Source organism: Bombina bombina, chromosome 7 (genome assembly GCF_027579735.1).
Source record: "Bombina bombina isolate aBomBom1 chromosome 7, aBomBom1.pri, whole genome shotgun sequence".
NCBI lineage: Eukaryota > Metazoa > Chordata > Amphibia > Anura > Bombinatoridae > Bombina > Bombina bombina.
In genome coordinates, this window is record NC_069505.1 from 78,757,656 (window position 1) to 78,776,030 (window position 18,375).

Here is an 18,375-nt window from a genome sequence, read left to right on the forward strand (position 1 = left end):
GGTACTTAGCTTGTACTGGACTCTTAGCGGCCCACGTTGGGCCAAAGTTAAAGTTAATGTTATTATTTTTTCCCTCTTGTAATTTATGTGTATATTTGCATTACCAGAGTTTATACATGCTTTCTAATACTTTATGTGGTCAACCCAGCACAGGTCATTCATCTCTAAATGAATAGGCACAGTATTACCTCCACCCTTTAGATAGCATGAGTACCGTTTCCTCTTTAACAAGTTATGACTGATTTTATATTTACCTAGTCTAGATGCTTCGTACCTTACTCAGGTTTGTTGTTGTTGTACGTACTTATCCATTGCTGTTTTCACAGGTTTAATATATGTTTATAAATTTATTTGTTTCCTTCCTTTGTGCACAGAGAGGGGCCGATAGTCTAGGCTCTCTCCCTGTGCCTACCCCTAGCTCCCCCCCCCACATAGGTAGCCCACGCCAGGGTTCCACTTAGGTGAACTATTTTCACCTCATTTCCTATTACAACACCTCAGAACTGACTTCCTGTCCTAATTTTCCCCCCTAACCCCCTCTCTTCGATTTCCATCCTATCCCCTGTCCCCAGGCCACGGTCGTGAGATGGCGCACTCTCTAAAGGTGCTCACACATAATGTTAGGGGGCTTAACTCCCCCTTTAAAAGGAGTCTTCTGTCTCGTGAACTCAGATTCCACAATCCTGATATAGTCTTCCTGCAGGAGATTCACTGGCAGTCGGGCGCCCCTCAATATTTTCACTCTCGTTCCTATAAAGTCCTGGAACACTCACCCTTCTCCAAAAAAGCTAGAGGGACGGCCATCCTGCTTCACAACAGGATCGCTTACGAGCAAATTCATGCACTTACTGATCCCCAAGCCAGATATACAATTCTGGTTTGTAAACTGGACCATGTTCTTCATACATTGGTCTCCATTTATCTTCCCAACTCCCGACAGCCTGCATCTCTCCGTACTATTTTACAGACACTTGATACGATTAGGCAAGGGAGGGTTTTGATCGCGGGAGACTTCAACATGACGTGGGAGCCAACTCTCGACCGCAAACAGCTTCAAGCTGGCAGTAAACATTCGTGAGAGACATATGTCTCTGCCCAATTTAGGGCAGTAATGTCACAATATGGATACTTCGACATCTGGAGAAGTCTTCATCCTAACGATAGGGACTTTACTCATTTCTCTATCCCCCACAAAACCTACTCCCGACTGGACTATATCTTTTGTCAGGCTGGATCTTTGGACTCAGTCTCCTGTTCCAGTATCCCACTCTGTTCTTGGTCGGACCATGACCTTGTAACGGCAGGTCTATTCCTCTCAGATAAAGCACCTAGTAAATCTAATTGGTGCCTTCCTAGACACATTTTGGCCGATATTCCGTTCAGGGAGGAATTAAGACGGGACCTGACTGAATTGTTAGTTTGTAATGACAACGGCCAGACCTCAGACGATATTCTCTGGGGCGCGATCAAAGCAACTATCAGGGGCCTTATTATTCGCAAACAAGGAGCACTGAGAAAGCTAGCAGGCCTTACCCTTGCACAGGCACACGCAAAACTCAGATCCTTGGAATCCCTCAATCGCGCTTCCATTAGCCTTGATGTAGCAGCGCAGATTGCTACAGTTAAGGAGCATATCAACCTCCTAGAGCTCCGCCGTACACAAACTAATCTCAGCAAACTAAAACAATTATACTATTACAAAGGTAATAGACCTGACACTATGCTTGCTAATAGGCTCAGGCATAAGCATAGCAATTCCCGCATTTCCCAGATTAATTATAATGGCAAATTGCATAAGAGGCCCTCTCAGATTGGAGAATGCTTTGCTGACTTTTACTCCAAACTTTACAATATCGAAAATTCGGAGACTCTCACCCCCACTACTAGTCAGGATATCAGAGACTTTCTGACCTCCGCTAACCTTCCCACTCTTACTACAGAGCAACAAGACTCTCTCACAGCTCCTGTATCTTTGGCAGAGATTAAACTAACAATAAAAAATCTAAAACCCTTTAAGGCTCCAGGGCCTGATGGCTTTTCTGCCCAGTTTTACAAGGTATTTGTCAATGAACTATCCCCCTACTTGCAGAGGTTTTTTACCTTAGCAAGTGAAGAAGGCTCCATGAGAGAGGAATTCTTAAAAGCAGCCATAGTTACCCTGCCAAAACCAGATAAGGACCCTTCCTCCTGTGCAAGCTATAGGCCAATTTCTTTAATCAACGTAGACGTGAAGGTTTACTCTAAAATTCTTGCCAATCGTATCAGCATGCTTCTCCCGCACCTTATAGGTCCGGATCAAGTAGGGTTCATTCACAAGCGCGAGGGGCCGGACAATACTAGGCGTCTTGTTAATATTGTGTGTGAATCTACCAGAATGCAGAAGCCTTTCTCGGTTATCTCTTTGGATGCCGAGAAGGCTTTTGACCGAATCCGCTGGTCCTACTTGTGGGAAACCCTCAGAACCTTTAACTTCCCCCAGTCGACATGCAAGGCTATTCAGGCGCTATACTCTGCCCCGTCGGCTGCTGTCAGGGATCTTGGCTTTCAGTCTGACCCTTTCAGCATCTCCAATGGCACTAGACAGGGGTGCCCCCTATCTCCGCTGTTGTTTGCCCTGGCGATCGAGCCCTTGGCTGCCCATATCCGCGATGATGCGTCCATTCCAGGGATAATGCTTTCAGGCACTTTGCAAAAAATTGCATTATTCGCAGATGATATCACAATCTTCACTGCGGACCCTGGCAGAGCTGTTCCCAGACTGTTGGATGTTCTAAAGACCTTTGGTGACCTCTCATTTTATAAATTGAACACTCAAAAGACAGAGATATATTGGTGGGGATACCCTCACAATTACATTAACAGTTTAAAGAAAAGCCACAATTTCAAATGGTCGCAGGAGCAGGTCACACATCTGGGGGTTAGAATATCTAATAACGCATTAAAAATGGTCAAAGATAATTACATCCCCTTGCTGTCAGAACTGAGATCCTTAAAAAACGCTTGGGACCACAAGTCCATTTCATGGATGGGGCGTATAGCCTCTATTAAAATGTCTTTCCTCCCTAAGCTCACCTACTTGTTTAGGTGCCTCCCCATCAGAGTCCCTATGCCACTCTTGCTCCAGTTCCAGAGTGAAATAACAAAGTTTATTTGGAAGGGCTCGACCCCTAGGATAGCTCAAAAAACTCTGAAATTTCCTATACACCTGGGAGGCCTGGCTTCCCCTTCTGTGGTAAAATACTATGAGGGGGCCATGCTTACCCACATCTCCCAGTGGGGGAGTTCTTCAGTCACGTGATAAATGGCGTGAGATTGAACAGGCCTCCCTACCCCATAATGTCCTGCTCAAAGATATTATTTGGACTCCTCCACACAGCCGCAGAAGTCTAGGTATCAGCAACCTAGTTATCACAGAATGCCTTCAGGTCTGGGACAAGATCCGGCATCGCCAACTAATTGCCCCCCACCCTTCCCCTATCACTTCAGTGGCTGGTCTGCTTTCTGGGTTGGCGGATACCCACCCGAATATATGGGCCAGGCTAGGGATTCGGCGGGTCTCGGACTTTTGGTCCGCTTCACAGCCTGATGGCTTTATAGACCCAAGTCTCCTGGGTTCCCCTGGGGATATTCCTCCGGTCCTCTTTTTTGAGACCATTAGGATTAAAAGTCTCTTGAGAAGCTGGGGTTTTCTCCCCACCACTTCTCGACAGCCCACCCCGTGGGAGTCTGTCTGGAAGACGGGTCACAGACTTACCCGGCCATTATCGTTCCACTATGGGACTCTAGAGGGTACTGTCCCGCCTGAAACTGCCCCGCATTTGCAGATCTGGGACGCTTTACTGCACTCTCAAATCTCGGTGGACGCCTGGCAAAGGGCCATCCTTTTGACAAAGAAAACCCTCCATTGTATCACTATGTTCGAAACCTATTACAAGGTGATTTCTTACTGGTACCTGGTCCCCACACGGCTGGCAAGGATGTACCCAGGAGTTTCGCCTCTTTGCTGGAGGAACTGTGGGTTGCAGGGCACCATGCTCCACATCTGGTGGGAATGCCCTAAAATTACTTTCTTATGGTCTCAAGGTTTCCGTGCCCTTACTGATTTCGGAATCAGAATTCCGCCTGGCCCGTCTACTGCTTTGCTCCACCTGGGCTTACAGGACTTACCTAAGCACCAAGGTATCTTCAGTACCTACTTACTAGCCTCTATTAAGACTAATTTGGCTAGGTCCTGGAAGAAAGAAAAACCCCCTTCATGGAACGAGATTGAAAAAACCATGGCCTTCTTATATACCATGGAAAAGACTATATATTTCGACTTAAACAAACTGGACTTATTCGAACTTGCTTGGGCCGATTGGAAAGACAAGTTTGATACTTCCTGGAGCCCTCCTGTCACGTCCTAAAGCCTACAGCCTGACTCCCCTTGATCTATCTACCATCTTCCCCCGTTTCTTCCCTCTCCTCTTCTATGATCCCCCCCCTCCTTTCCCCCCCTCCTCCCCCCCCCCTAGACTTTGTTCTGATTTCAAGACATGCAATGTGTTGTATAGGTTCCTTTCAAGGTACCCCATTTGTTCTCAGACTGATGTGGGATGTCATCTCTCCACCAGGGGAGTCCATCTATTCTTATCACTATTATATTATTTCTTATCTTTGGGACCCCTGGTTTGATCCGTAATCATATACTTTTGTATGCTATCGATGTTTGTGTTTGGGACCTGCGTGTCCCTCATTGTTACTTCTATAAGTTTGAAAATGAATAAAAACCTTTTCAAAAAAAAAAAAAAAATCCCATAGTTTAAAAACTGTTATTGGAACAATATTTTTAATCATTTTTATTTAAAACAAAATGCTTCTTAAAAGTGAATTAAAAGGACAAAGTCAATTAGCTGACAATAATTCATTTTGGCTTAAGCCCACCACCACTGGGAGGTTGATTTCTGCTGCTGTATTTTATTCACATAGTTTTCTGCAGAAAAAAAATCTCTGCTATGAAAATGTAGGTAAAATGGATCATTGGAAAGATTAAAGGTGGAGAAAACTTTCTAATACAATGTCAATTTAAGCATGCCTAAAACCTTTAACACACGATTGCACAAGCTGCCAAAATAAGCCTCCCGAAACAAGCCATTTTTTTAGTGTTTAACCCATTAATGACCATGGACGTGGTAGGAACATCCTACAAAAAATGTCCCTTAACGACTGAGGACACTTTTTTTTCTGTCTGTGTATTTTTTAAGTGTTAATTTATTTGAGTGATTTTGTTTTTGTGACAGATCACTAAATAAAGTGAGTGCGATCTGACTCAGACCCTAATAGTGACCCTGTCAGGTACTCAGATACATCACTAGATACAGTGTCAACTGATAGTGATGTATCTGTGGCTGCTATTCCCCCTGCCAGAAGGAGACGTGATGCTCCAGTTGGCATTACTGTTGAGGAGTGGGTATAGCCCAGAAAGATTTTATTCTAAAGAGTATAAAATTTATTTTAACACACAACTACTTCCATTTTGAAGAAAAGTTCTATAATCAGATTTGTGGCATGGCCATGGAGACCAGGTTCGCTCCAAGCTATGGCAATTTATTCATAGGTGATTGGGAAAATGAATTTCTCATGAATGCATCGCCTGGAGCAAGTCTAATCTGTTTTAAAAGATACATAGACAATGTATTTATGATTTGGAAAGGAGAAAGAGAATCTTTTGAAATATTTTATAATAAAATGAATCATAATGATAAGAATTTTAAAATTCACATATGAAATTAATAAAGAAAAAAATTTCTTTTTGGATTTGGAGATATTCATAGAAGATTGTAGATTCAATACAAAGACACACTTTAAGAAGGTGGATATTAACAACTATATCCATGCAGATAGTTGTCATTTGGCCAAATGGAAAAATAAGAATAAAGAAAAATTGTATGCAAAAAAAGACTTCAATCAGAAATTCTGAAAAATAAATTTATTGACAGAGGCTATGATACCGACACTATATAAAAAGAAATAGAATTTGTGAAACATAAAGATAGAAAATATATAGTTTTTCGAGAGAATAGACATAAAAATAAAATTAATGTTGAAACCTTCAATACTGTTACACAGTACAATACACAGTACAATAGCAATTATAAGATGGTCGAAAAGATCATAAAGAAACACTGGAACATATTGAAATTGGACGATAAACTAAAAGACATATCTATCTATCTATTGGGTACTTATAGAGTGCAAACTTATTACCCATGAGGGTCTCAAGGTTATAAGGGAAAGCGTATAGGAAGAGGGGGGGATGGGTGTTCAAATGAAGAGCCAGGTTTTAAGGTCCTTTCTAAACTTTTTAAGGGAGGTGGATTGTCTGAGGTGCAGCGGGAGGGTGTTCCATGTCTTGGCTGCCATGTGGGAGAAGGATCTTCCTCCCACTGTGGATTTGCTGATGCGGGGGATGACTGCAAGTGCTTGGTCGGCCGATCGGAGTTGTCTGATGGGGGTGTAGAAATTTACGCGTTGGTTGATGTATCCGGGTCCGATGTTATGTAGGGCCTTGAACGCATGGGTAAGGAGCTTGAAGGTGATTCTCTTGTTGATGGGGAGCCAGTGAAGGTTCCTTAGGTGTTCGGTGATGTGGCATTGGCGAGCGATGTTGAGGATGAGTCTGGCTGAGGCATTCAGGATACGTTGGAGTCTCTTTTGGAGTTTGATGGTAGAGCCGGCATAGAGTGCATTGCCGTAGTCCAACCGGCTGCTGACAAGGGCGTGGGTGACTGTTTTCTTGGTTTCAGTAGGGATCCAATTGAAGATTTTTCATAGCATGTTGAAGCATGTTGAGGTGATGGCATTGATTAGTCGGTCCATGGAGAGTGAAGAGTCCAGGTTGAAGCCTAGATTTCATGTGTGGTCGGTTGGGGTTTGAGTTTGACCGAGGGCTGTGGGCCACCAGGAGTCATCCCATGCAGTTTTATGGGGTCCAAGGATGAGGAGTTCAGTTTTGTCTGTGTTCAGTTTGAGCCGGTTGTCATTCATCCAATGCGGCAACTGCTGTCAGGCCTTTGCGGACATTCTTTTTGGTGGTGGTGGTGGGATCTTGGGTGAGGGAGATGATTTAACTGGGTGTCGTCGGCGTAGGAGACAATGTTGAGGTTGTGGCGTCGGACAATGGCGGCGAGAGGGGCCATGTAGATGTTGAAGTGGGTGGGGCTCAGTGAAGATCCTTGTGGTCCATTGCAGTTGACTGGTGTGGGTTTGGAGGAGAAGGGCGGGAGTCTGACTTTCTGGGTCCTGCCTGTGAGGAAAGAGGTGATCCATTCCAGGGCTTTGCTGCGGATGCCGGCATCATGTAGGCGGGTGCGGAGGGTGCTGTGGTCAACAGTGTTGAATGCTGCTGAGAGGTCTAGGAGGATGAGGGCGGCGGTTTCTCCTCGGTCGAGCATGGCGCGGATGTCATCTGTGGCGGCGAGGAGGGTGGTCTTGGTGCTGTGGTTGCTTCTGAAACCGGATTGGGAGTGGTCCAGGGTGTGGTTGGCCTCAATGTAGTCAATAAGTTGCAAGTTGATGGACGTTTCTATGACTTTGGCCAGAGAGGGGAGTAGAGAGATGGGGCGGTCGGTTTTCGGGTCCGTGGGGTCTGCCAAGGATTTCTTCAGCAGGGGTTTCAGTTCTGCGTGCTTCCAGACATCTGGGAAGGTGCAGATTTTAATGGAGCTGTTGATGGTGCGGCGGAGTTCAGGGGCGATGGTGTCGCTTGCTTTGTTGAATATGTGATGGGGGCATGGGTCTGAGGGTGCACCAGAGTAGATGGATTTCATGATTCTGAGGGTGTCCTCTGTGGTGAGGGGGCTCCAGATAGTCTGTGTGGGGTGTGGGGGGGGGTGAATTTGGGTGGGGTGTAGGGGGACGTGTGGTGGAGGTTGAGTTATGAGGCATGAAACTGTCCTAGATGTCAAGGATCTTGTGGTGGAAATGTGCAGCGAGGGTATCACAGAGGTCCTGGGAGGGTGGGATGTTGGTGGTGTCGCTGATGGGATTAGAGAATTCCTTCCGGGGTCTGGATTTCTTCTATGAAACAAGGAAACCAATCGGGGAGCAGAAAGGTTGGATGATGGTTCCCATGAGTTGGCACCTGTCAGTATATTTATAAAAATCTAAGCAGTATTCTCCAAACAATGTGTGAGTATATGGCAGGGAATATATTTAACAATCTTTCTTTAGACTGAACCCACAATCAATATACTTCTACTAAGACAACAAAATTAATATAAATATCTGAATTCTTTATTATTAGTAAATAACTATGAACATATTGATACATAAATATTTGTAATAATTAGAATATGAGTCAATATTATATGCGTTAAAACAAAAACTATTTAAAATATGCTATGCAAAGCTCATGCAAATTTATCTTAAAAAATCAGCCTTACTCACAATTGAATTTCATTCAGTTAACACAATGAGGCTAAATATAAACCACTAAACATTCAGACTGGCACGATTCTAAACAGTGCTTAAAAAGATTGGAACAATTCTTAATTGCTTATAATTAAGACCAATTCTAAGATAACTATATATATATATATATACTATATTTTACACAGATGAATTATTTAGCATGCAAGATACAAACTTAGCCTTATATCAGATTATGAGCACAGTTAAAATACTGAGTGCTCTTAAATTTAATTGCTATAGCAATCTCTTAATACATTACCAAAATGATATTCAGCTTCAAGACTTGTCCCACCTCATATAAAATAAGTGTAATTGCAATGGAAAAGGAGAAGTATGGCCCACTTTGTTTTATAATTTGACTGTGTCCCACGCAAACAGTTTCAGTCAGTTACAAACTCAGCAGCCAGTCTCTTTTTTCCTTTTCTGCATACAACTTTATTGTGTAATCATAGGTATTGATTATGGGCGGCCCTTCGAAACCTTGTCCCTGCTATTGGTTCACCTTGTGAGTGTGCGTTGCTAAGGAGATGCATCCTTGCAACAACCAATCGTCTCCTGGCTGCAATACCTGCATCTGTCCATCGGGGGGCCACATGACACATAAGCAAATACACCTAGCCATTTCTAAACATTTGAGATTATTTCTTTAAAATATGTAATAACTACCATCATTTTCTTCATATTAATAAGTTCGCAATACCAATCACAGACGGGTAAGATCACATTACCTCTCTGGTCATTTTGATATGAAACACAGTATGCCCTTAACATTATATCATATTACAATCCTTTATCCTGTTAATTATTCTGGAATTAATGGCATTTATATATCTAATATGCTTTCAGAGCTGTGTTTAAACTTTCATAACCATCTTGTATATAATCATATGACATGATTCAGGTATCCCATGCAGGCACTCCATCTGAAAAATAGAAAAATTATGTTACACATAATTAAACCATGGGATTATTACAGTTTGAATCTATTTTTCATATATCTATTCACTGCAGCAACTATTTATTTAGTATAATATGTATCATTTAAACATATATATACATATATGGGCTATTTGAATCATCTCAAATATATATGGAAAACTGGCATTGTTCCCTTTGCAAAATGTATTTAATTCTATTTGTGTCACCTTCCCCCCAGCCGTATGTCTGCAATACGTCTTCCTTTGAAATCACAAAGATTTAGGTGACAAATTCCAGAGGGCCCTTGAACACATTCATTTCTCTCATCACCAAATGTCTTGGAGTTATAAAACTCTGCATATATAGTCAAATGAATAGGGTCACTGAGTTAGTTCCTTTAGGAAAAAAATGTTTGTGTGTTTTACACCACAGGAGGTTGTGCTTCAAAAGCTATGCTGATTTTCAATCCTGATAAACGTGTATTCACCCAACTAACCCATCTGGTAGGGGGTTGGGACCCACAGTGGATTAGAAGCTGTGTTCAACAAACTCATGTTCAATTAATCCTGAGGTCTCATCTAACATATACAGTGTATAAAATATACATATATATATATATACATATATATGTATACATATGTAATATTCATCATAATATTCATATAATCTGACATAAATCCCCCTTTCAAATTCAAATATATGTAGGACACATGTGTTTGAATTGGATCAAAGTCAGTGGTACTCGGTGAGGATGTTGGCCATATATATCATAGACAGTCTCTTATGTAGAAAGTTTGTTATTTTTAGCCTTCATGTTGATCAGTTAGGCATCTTTAAACTACAGTATGTCTTTAGTTCATTTGGGGATATGATACTTCATTCTCCCTCTATGACTTGTAGTTGGGATCTGGGATGACATGCCCGCAATTGATTGATATGGACCCATTTATCTATGAAACTTTCATTTTTGGGGATCTGTATCTTATAGGCCACTGGAGATATTTTGTCAGTGATGATAAAAGGACCTTTCCATGAGGGAAGAAATTTCTTCTCCCTAACCTGATCTCTTCCAAAGTTATAAAGATAAACTTTATCATTTATGTCATATTCCTTTTTGGACGTTTTGAGATCATAATGGGTTTTAGTGGCAGTTGCGGCTCTTTCTAAATTCCTTTGAGCAAATGCAAATGCATATTGCAGATGTTTTCTTAGGTTCTCCACATATTGATGTGTATTGGCAGCGTTTATCAAGTTTTGGTCTGATGTACGGTACAGCAGATGCTGAGGTAGAACCATTCTTCTACCAGTCATCAGTTCAAAAGGTGACATCTTGGTCGCACTACTTGGAGTAGTTTTACATCCCAGTCTTTACCCGTTTCACTCACAAACTTTTTGAGGATTTTAACAATGGACTGGTTGTAACGCTCTACACCACCACTTGAGGCAGCTCTATAAGCAATATGGAGCTTTCTTTTAACCCCTAGTATCTTCCACATTTTGGTCATCACTTCACTAGTGAAGTGGGTCCCCCGATCTGACTCAATTCTTTGGGGCAAACCAAATCTGGAAAATACATGGTTGATGAGCAACGCTGCACATGTTTCAGCACTATTGTTAGGTGCACTAATGCACTCTACCCATTTAGTGAACAGACATGTCACTGTTAACATGTATTTGCTACCTCTTGATGACCTTGTTACTGGACCAATAAAATCAATTTGTATATCTGACCATGGCATTACCATCCCCCTTTTCTGCAATGGTGCTCTATGCGTTGGCGCCGTGGGTTGGAACTGTGGACAGATTAAACAACCTTGACAGTAGGTTTGAACATCTTTCAAAATGTGTGGCCAAAAAGCATAGTCACGCAATATTTCGTACGTGAGTTTGGCACAACGATGACCAGATGTGGGAGCATCATAGGCATGTTGAAGCATTAGACCTCTGAACTTGGTGGGTACTACCCACTGCTGGATGCCAGTTTTGGAGGTTCTAATTAACAAAACATCCTGTAATTTGAATTGTGATCTAGATTTTATTAAGATTCTAAGATCTTCTTTGCCAATACAATCATCTTTTGAGATGGGGTTGCTTTCAGGATCTTCTATGTGTTTATAGAAGATGCCTACAATGGGGTCTTCTTTTTGACTAGTGATCAGGTCCTCACTAGGAGAATCCTGACTCCATTGTACCAGGTTAGGCTCACTCTGTTGTTTTGCCTGGTTTCTGGTAATGGCTTCTACCTGAATTGCACCCATTAAGTGGTTGATATTAAGGAGTTCTCCAGTTATGGCTCCTTGTTTGGCTAATGAATCCGCAAGATAATTGCCTTCCTTATCAGGACCTAGAACTCTGGAATGACCCTTGGTCTTTTTCCAGTGTATGGTTAAATCATTGTATACCACCAGATTATCAATCTCGCAGAACAGCTTGCCATGCTTGACTGGTTTGTTATTGCTTTTCTGCATGCCATTTCTTTTCCAAGTTGGCAGGTATTCAACAAAACTGTCACGCAAATAATTTGAGTCAGTTATGATCACAAATTCATGAATACCATGTTCAATAGCCATTTCAATGGTTTTGAAAACAGCAGTTAGTTCTGCAATTTGACTGGATCTTGGTCCAATGTTGAAACCTATAGATATATTTGGGAATCAATTTGCCCAAGTTATACCAATGCCAGTGACTAATCTGTGCTCATTATCAATAGTGGCATGGTAAGAACAAACATCAACATATACCCAAGGTAATGTTTGACAATGGTCCTCATTGTACATTTTATATGGGGAAAGCAATTGTTCCTCCAGAAAATCATCTTCTGATAATTTTTCCCCAGGATCTCTAGCAGTACAGTCGTGGAGCTCAGCAAGCCCCTGTGCAACTGGATTCTTTTTATTCTGCTTGTAGCAAATTTCTAAGGGCCAGCCTTGTAAGGAAAGAGTCCACACTGTTATGCGGCTATTTGACAAATTCCCATCTCTTATTCTCTCACTTTGCAAATATAGCAAAGGCTGGTGGGCCGTTTCTACAATAATTTTCTCACCCTGTATATAACTGCGGAAATTTTGTAGAGCCCATACAGTAGATAAGAGGGCTTTTTCGCAATCGCTAAATTTTATTTCTACTGGGGATAGATTTTTGCTCGCATAAGCAATGGCTTTGTTTAAATTTTCATGCTTTTGGTATAAAACAGCACTCATGCTTACATCTGTGTAACCTGTTTCTAAGAAGAAAGGTTTACCTCCCTCAGGGTATGCTAGGCAAGGTGCTTGAGTGAGTTTTCTCTTCAGCTCTCTGATGGCTGTCTCTTGAGACTCACTCCAGTGCCATTTCACATCTTTCTTTAGAAGAAGTAGTAGTGGTTTAGCTAATTCCACATAATATTATCAATGAATTTGCGAGAATAATTTGTCATACCCAGGAATGATCTCAATTCCTTTAAGTTAGTTTGGTTTTTAGAATTCACTATAGCTTCCACCTTTTTCTTCTGGGGATTTAATCCTTCAGAAGTAACTTCATGTCCCAAGAAGTTTACACGAGTGCGGCACCATTGAGCTTTTTGTAGGGATAATTTGACACCTGCCCTTTTAAGTTGGCTGAGGACGTGTTTAAGCTCTGCAATGTGTTTTTCAAAGTCTGTGCTTTTGATTAAAACATCATCAACATAAGATAAGGTCCCTCTTTTTAGTGCATCAGGCATAGCCTTATGCATGAATACAGCAAATTCATGTCCAGAATTTATGTATCCAAATGGAAGTCTCTGGAATGCATATTGGACCTTTTGGAAAGAGAATGCCAGCTTATATTGGTCCTCTTCATGTACCTTTATGGTCCAATATCCCTGTGCACAATCAATGGCAGTGAAAATTTTAGATCCCTGCATTTGTGCTAGGCACTGGTCAATGTATGGTACAGGCCAACCAGACATGTACACTCGTTTGTTTAGCTGTCTTAAATCAGCACACAAACGCCATTGTCCATTGGGCTTGAGAACACCTAGAATAGGATTATTATATGAGCTGTGCACCTGTCTGATAATACCTCTTTCTTCCAAATTCCTTATGATCTCTGCAAGAGAATCATATGAGGCTAAGGGAAGTCTGTATTGTTTGACAAATACAGGTGGGGCATCGGGATCTGTTTGTATCCTTGCATTGTGCAAGTCTGTAGTACCACAGTCATAAGAATCCCTAGCGAACATATCTTTGTACTCCATCAGGAGTTCTCACAGCTGTTTGCGTTCATCATCGCTGGAACAGCCATTAGCTAAGGATATTTGCTCTTCGACTATTTGCTGAAATCCTGGAAAGATTTCAGGCTGTCCTATTTCATAGACTTCTTTCAACCTAGAGGTGAGATCCCCTTGATTATAATTTACATTGCTCCCATGACTCTGGGTATTGGGGTAATCTTGCTGTTTGATTGGCTGATCAAACACTAGAGAGGCTTCTTCAATTTTACAGATGCCTTCCTCTGAGCTGAAGGGATAAATAGACTGAACATTAAATAGACCCTCTGGCATAGATGTAAAGGATTGTTCTATTAATTGTTCTTAAGTTAGGTATCCTTCAGGTATTAGCCCAATTACATTATTCTGGAATCCAAAAGTGTAATAACTTGATTCCAGTGCATATCCTATGGTAGTTCCCTTGGATAATGTTATATCCTGTGGGGTCATGGTATGCACAATAATATGTATTGGAACATTTCCAATATTCACCATAGGAGTGTAGGTTACTGTGACACCCAGATTTTGTATTCTATGGGAGAGGCAAATTAGTGTTTCAGAAGTTTTTAATTTCTGACCTCTCTTTACCTGTAAGGGTAAAAGATATTTATCAGCCCCAGCAGGAATTATAACATCGCTAGATACCTGCATATTCATAGCATATGGCAATTGCTGGTTTGATTTCAGGGCTGCATTTTCATCCTGAAATACTTCAGGGTCCCCCTTTAACCTGCTCCAGAGGCAAGAGTTAATCAAATCTATTTGTATGGCATATCTATGTAAGATATCATTGCCAATGTATATTTGATTATGGGGAGTATTTAAAACTAAAAACAGGTGCTTCACTGACTTATTACCAATAGAGATAGATAATAAGCACTTAGCTGTGATGTTATAGCTTTTAGACCTGTTATCCAGGTTGTGGACACAGTGGTCTTGGGGAGAAAGATATTTAATCACTTTAGGTTCAGCTATTTGCGCTAATAAACCTTCGCTTATATAGCTAGCTTCCTGTTTTAAACTCAACTTGGCATATTTTGTTGTACCAAGGTCATGCACTTGTATAGGGATAAATAGATCCTCTTTAACTCTCTCAATCACTGTGAGGTATTGAGCGTGGCCTCCCCCCTTAGGGATTTTATGATCCCCCTTGTGGAGTGATATGGTTAATACATCGCCATCTAGGGAAATATTTGCTATCTTTCCAGGCGAAACTTTAAAAGTATTACCATCAGAGCCACTTAAAGGAGTCTGATCATCTATTTGTAGAATAGTGATTTCAGGTACAGAGTTATTCCTGAAATGAATCTCCACAGCATCTGGTTTCTCTTCCACCACGTGACAGCTATGTCGGGTCCGAGATATACCAGATTTTGCATAATTGATAGGTCTTTTAACTTGTGACCAAATTATATTATTTATGCAATCAATTATGGTGCTTAATCACTTCTGGAGATTACTACCAATAATTAAACGATCAGTTGGAAGATCCACTATAATGACAGGGTGTCTTATGACCCTGTTCCCCAATTTAAATTTTAACCAGGCAGTACCGTAAACTTTTAGGGAGTCACCCCCAACTCCTATTAGAGAACCGTCAAATTCTCTTATTTTAGGTTTGTGGGGTGTTAGCTCATTTAGTTGTGTGTAGTACCTGTGGGATAAGATAGTTGCCTGAGATCCGGTGTCAATTAATCCCATGATAGGGTTGGAGACTGAATCTTGCAGCTCAACTAATACATAATACCTTCCTGCATTTTCTACCATTTCACACATAAAGTTGGCGTTATCATACATCTGTGGGCTTCGCCACGTGTTACCTGAGTTCGCCATGCTTTCCGATGCAGAGGAAACTTCATACCTACCTGTTTCCTCTATGACAGGATCGGCTGGATTCTTGTGTACTGCATCTGTGCAAATAAGGTTAAGAGAGTGCTGCAAAGGAAGAGATTTGTTAATTTTTCCTGGATGAGGTTGCCTGTCATCACAGCTAAATTGTCCGTTTTCGGTCTGTGGGGAGAGAACATGATTAGTATCATTGATATTTATTATTGCATTTTGTATATCTCTCCCCTCCCCTCCAGGTGATATTGCAGTATTTATGATTGTGCCTGTGGTCCACTGCTGACCACTGGCTGTACCCCTAAAAAAGTATTGTTCGGTTGCTGAGCCGTAGAAGGTTGACTCATATTAGCGAATTGTTCGCTCAACCGATTTAACTGGGTAAAAAGCATATCTACCTGATTGTACAAGTTACCTCTACCCCTGGGCCTATCCCTTCGTGCCCCATGATAATGATTCCTGGACCATTGGGTTCCCTCAGAATCAGGGCCGCTATTTCTATTTTGGCGTGGTTGCCCCTGGGGTTAAGCTTGTTCAGTATTAGTACTTTGGGGAGCATTATATACCTGGGGTGTCTGGTTATCCTGAGAATATCTTTGCCGTCAATTGTATCTACCCTTGCACGGATACCAATTATTTGGTGAGTATTCTCTTTGTAAGTAATTATTCACCTGATTATGTCCCCCACTTTGGTTATAGTCTCCCTGCGCCTCAAACTGTGTAGGGGAGGAGGCAGAGTTAAACCTTTGTGGAGATGGCCTGTTTTGACTGGCCACCTCCACATAGGTCTTCTTTTTAGACTCCAAATTGAGGGGGTTAGGTGACACCCTAGTTTCTGCCACGATTTTCGGTTTTGATTCCTTTTTAACCCCCTGCTCACTGGACTGCTAAATATAGTATAATTTTGTACTCTCTTTGATCAGCCATTCCAATGAGCAGTCCTCATCAAAATCTCTAGCTAAGTTAATTTTGATGGGTGTAGGCAATGCTTCAAAAAATAAATTTACAAATTCTGAGCCATCAAATCTGGGATTATCTTCAGCCATACTGTACGCATTTTTCAATTCAGAAAGGAATTCGATTGGACTCTGATTCGCACAACACTTTAAACCATATACCGCTATTTTCGCGGCAGTTTTAGTGCGATATTGCCAGAATTCTTTTCTGCATTGTCGTTTTATCCCACTCCAGGAATGAATATTCATATCCTTTAGTGAAGCAAAGAAATTGTGATGTTTACTGTCAAATACCCAAGGCAGAAATTCAATTTTCAATTTCTCACTTGTAACATTCATTATAGCTAACGCATTTTCAAAAGCCTCTAAATTATCAATTACAGATGTTGTTCCCTTATTGGAGAATATAGGTACTGCACGTTGTACGAAGGTGATTATTTTATGGGAATCATATACTTTATCAGACTTACTTTGGGATTCTCTGTTAGAGTTTCCCTCCCCCGCACCAGCTGCGTTACAGCAGTCCTCTGGATTTATATCATGAGGTGACTGCCTATTTGGGAAATCTATTTCTGACCCATTAGGGGTCATTTGTCTATACTGTTCCATATATTTCTGTACCTCGTCCCTGACGCGTTCGCTAAAGGAGTTAGCATTATCTGCATTATTCTCACTGTTAATATAAGGGTTTTCATTATGGCGATATGACCTTTTTAAATTGCTTAATTCTCTCCGGCCTTGTGCAAGCTGTTTATTTAAATCTTGTATATGTGCGAGTAAGTCTATGTTATGCTTATCTAAGGCTAGGTTTTGGGCAAATTCATCCATTTTATTTTTGAATGAATGTAACAAGTGAGCAGTCAAAAATTGATTTTCTGCCCTGGGTATTTGAAGGTAAATATCACAAATTCTTTGCTTCACTAAAGGATATGAATATTCATTCCTGGAATGAAAAAAAAGACAGTGCAGAAAAGAGTTTGGGCCATGTCGCACTAAAACTGCAGCGAAAATAGCTGTAAATGGTTTAAAATGTAGTGCGAATCAAATCCCTATAGAATTCCTTTCTGTACTGAAAAGTGCGTACAGTATGGCTGAAGATTATCCCATATTTGAATGCTCAGAATTTGTGAATTTATTTTTCGAAGCATTGTCCACGCTCATCAAAGTTAATTTAGCTAGAGATTTTGATGAGCACTGCTCATTGGACTGGCTGATCAAATAGTGTACAAAATGATACTTTATTCAGCAGTCCGGTGAACAGGGGGTTAAAAGGGAACCAAAGTCCAACCCCAAAATTGTGGCAGAAACTAGGGTATCACCTAGCCCCCTCAATTTGGAGTCTAAAAAGAAAACCTATGCAGAGGTGGCCCGAGAAAACAGGCCATCTCCACAAAGTTTTAACTCTGCCCCTCCCCCAACACGGGCTGAGGCACAGAGAGATTATGCTCAAGATGGGGGGCATACCCAGGTAAATAATTATCCCCAAAGAGAAGAATACCCACGAGGTAATGGGTATCCCCGTAAAGGTAGATACAATAGGTGGCGCAGATATTCTCAGGGTAACCAATCTTCCCTGTTAAATAGTACACCCCAAGAAAATAACGCAAGGCAGGCTGAACCCCAGGGGCAACCACGCCAGGATAGGAACAACGGCCCTGATTCTGAGGGGACCCAATGTTCGAGGAATCACTACTACAGGGCATCAAGAGATAGGCCCAGGGGTAGAGGTAACTTATACAATCAAGTAGATCAGCTTAGAACCCAGTTAAATCGGTTGAGCGAACAATTTGTTAATATGAGTCAAGTGTTTACGGCTCAGCCACCGAATAATACTTTTTTAGGGGTACAGCCAGTGGTCAACAGTGGGCCACAGGCACAGTCATAAGTACTCAGATATTATCTGAGGGGAGATAAATATCAAATGAAATAATGAATGTTAAAAATGATAGTAATCAAATTCTCTACCTACAGCACAGCAAC

The 18,375-nt window shown here is 41.4% G+C and overlaps 1 long non-coding RNA gene across 1 annotated transcript in view; it reads right to left on the minus strand.

Annotated features, from left to right (window-relative positions):
• Nucleotides 1-8,767: 8,767 nt before the first annotated feature.
• LOC128635764 (uncharacterized) overlaps nucleotides 8,768-18,375 on the minus strand; it is a 56,979-nt gene continuing 47,371 nt past the window's right edge. The window contains exon 3 of the long non-coding RNA XR_008398579.1: nucleotides 8,768-9,374. This is a non-coding gene — a long non-coding RNA (uncharacterized LOC128635764). The remainder of the gene's footprint in view (nucleotides 9,375-18,375) is intronic.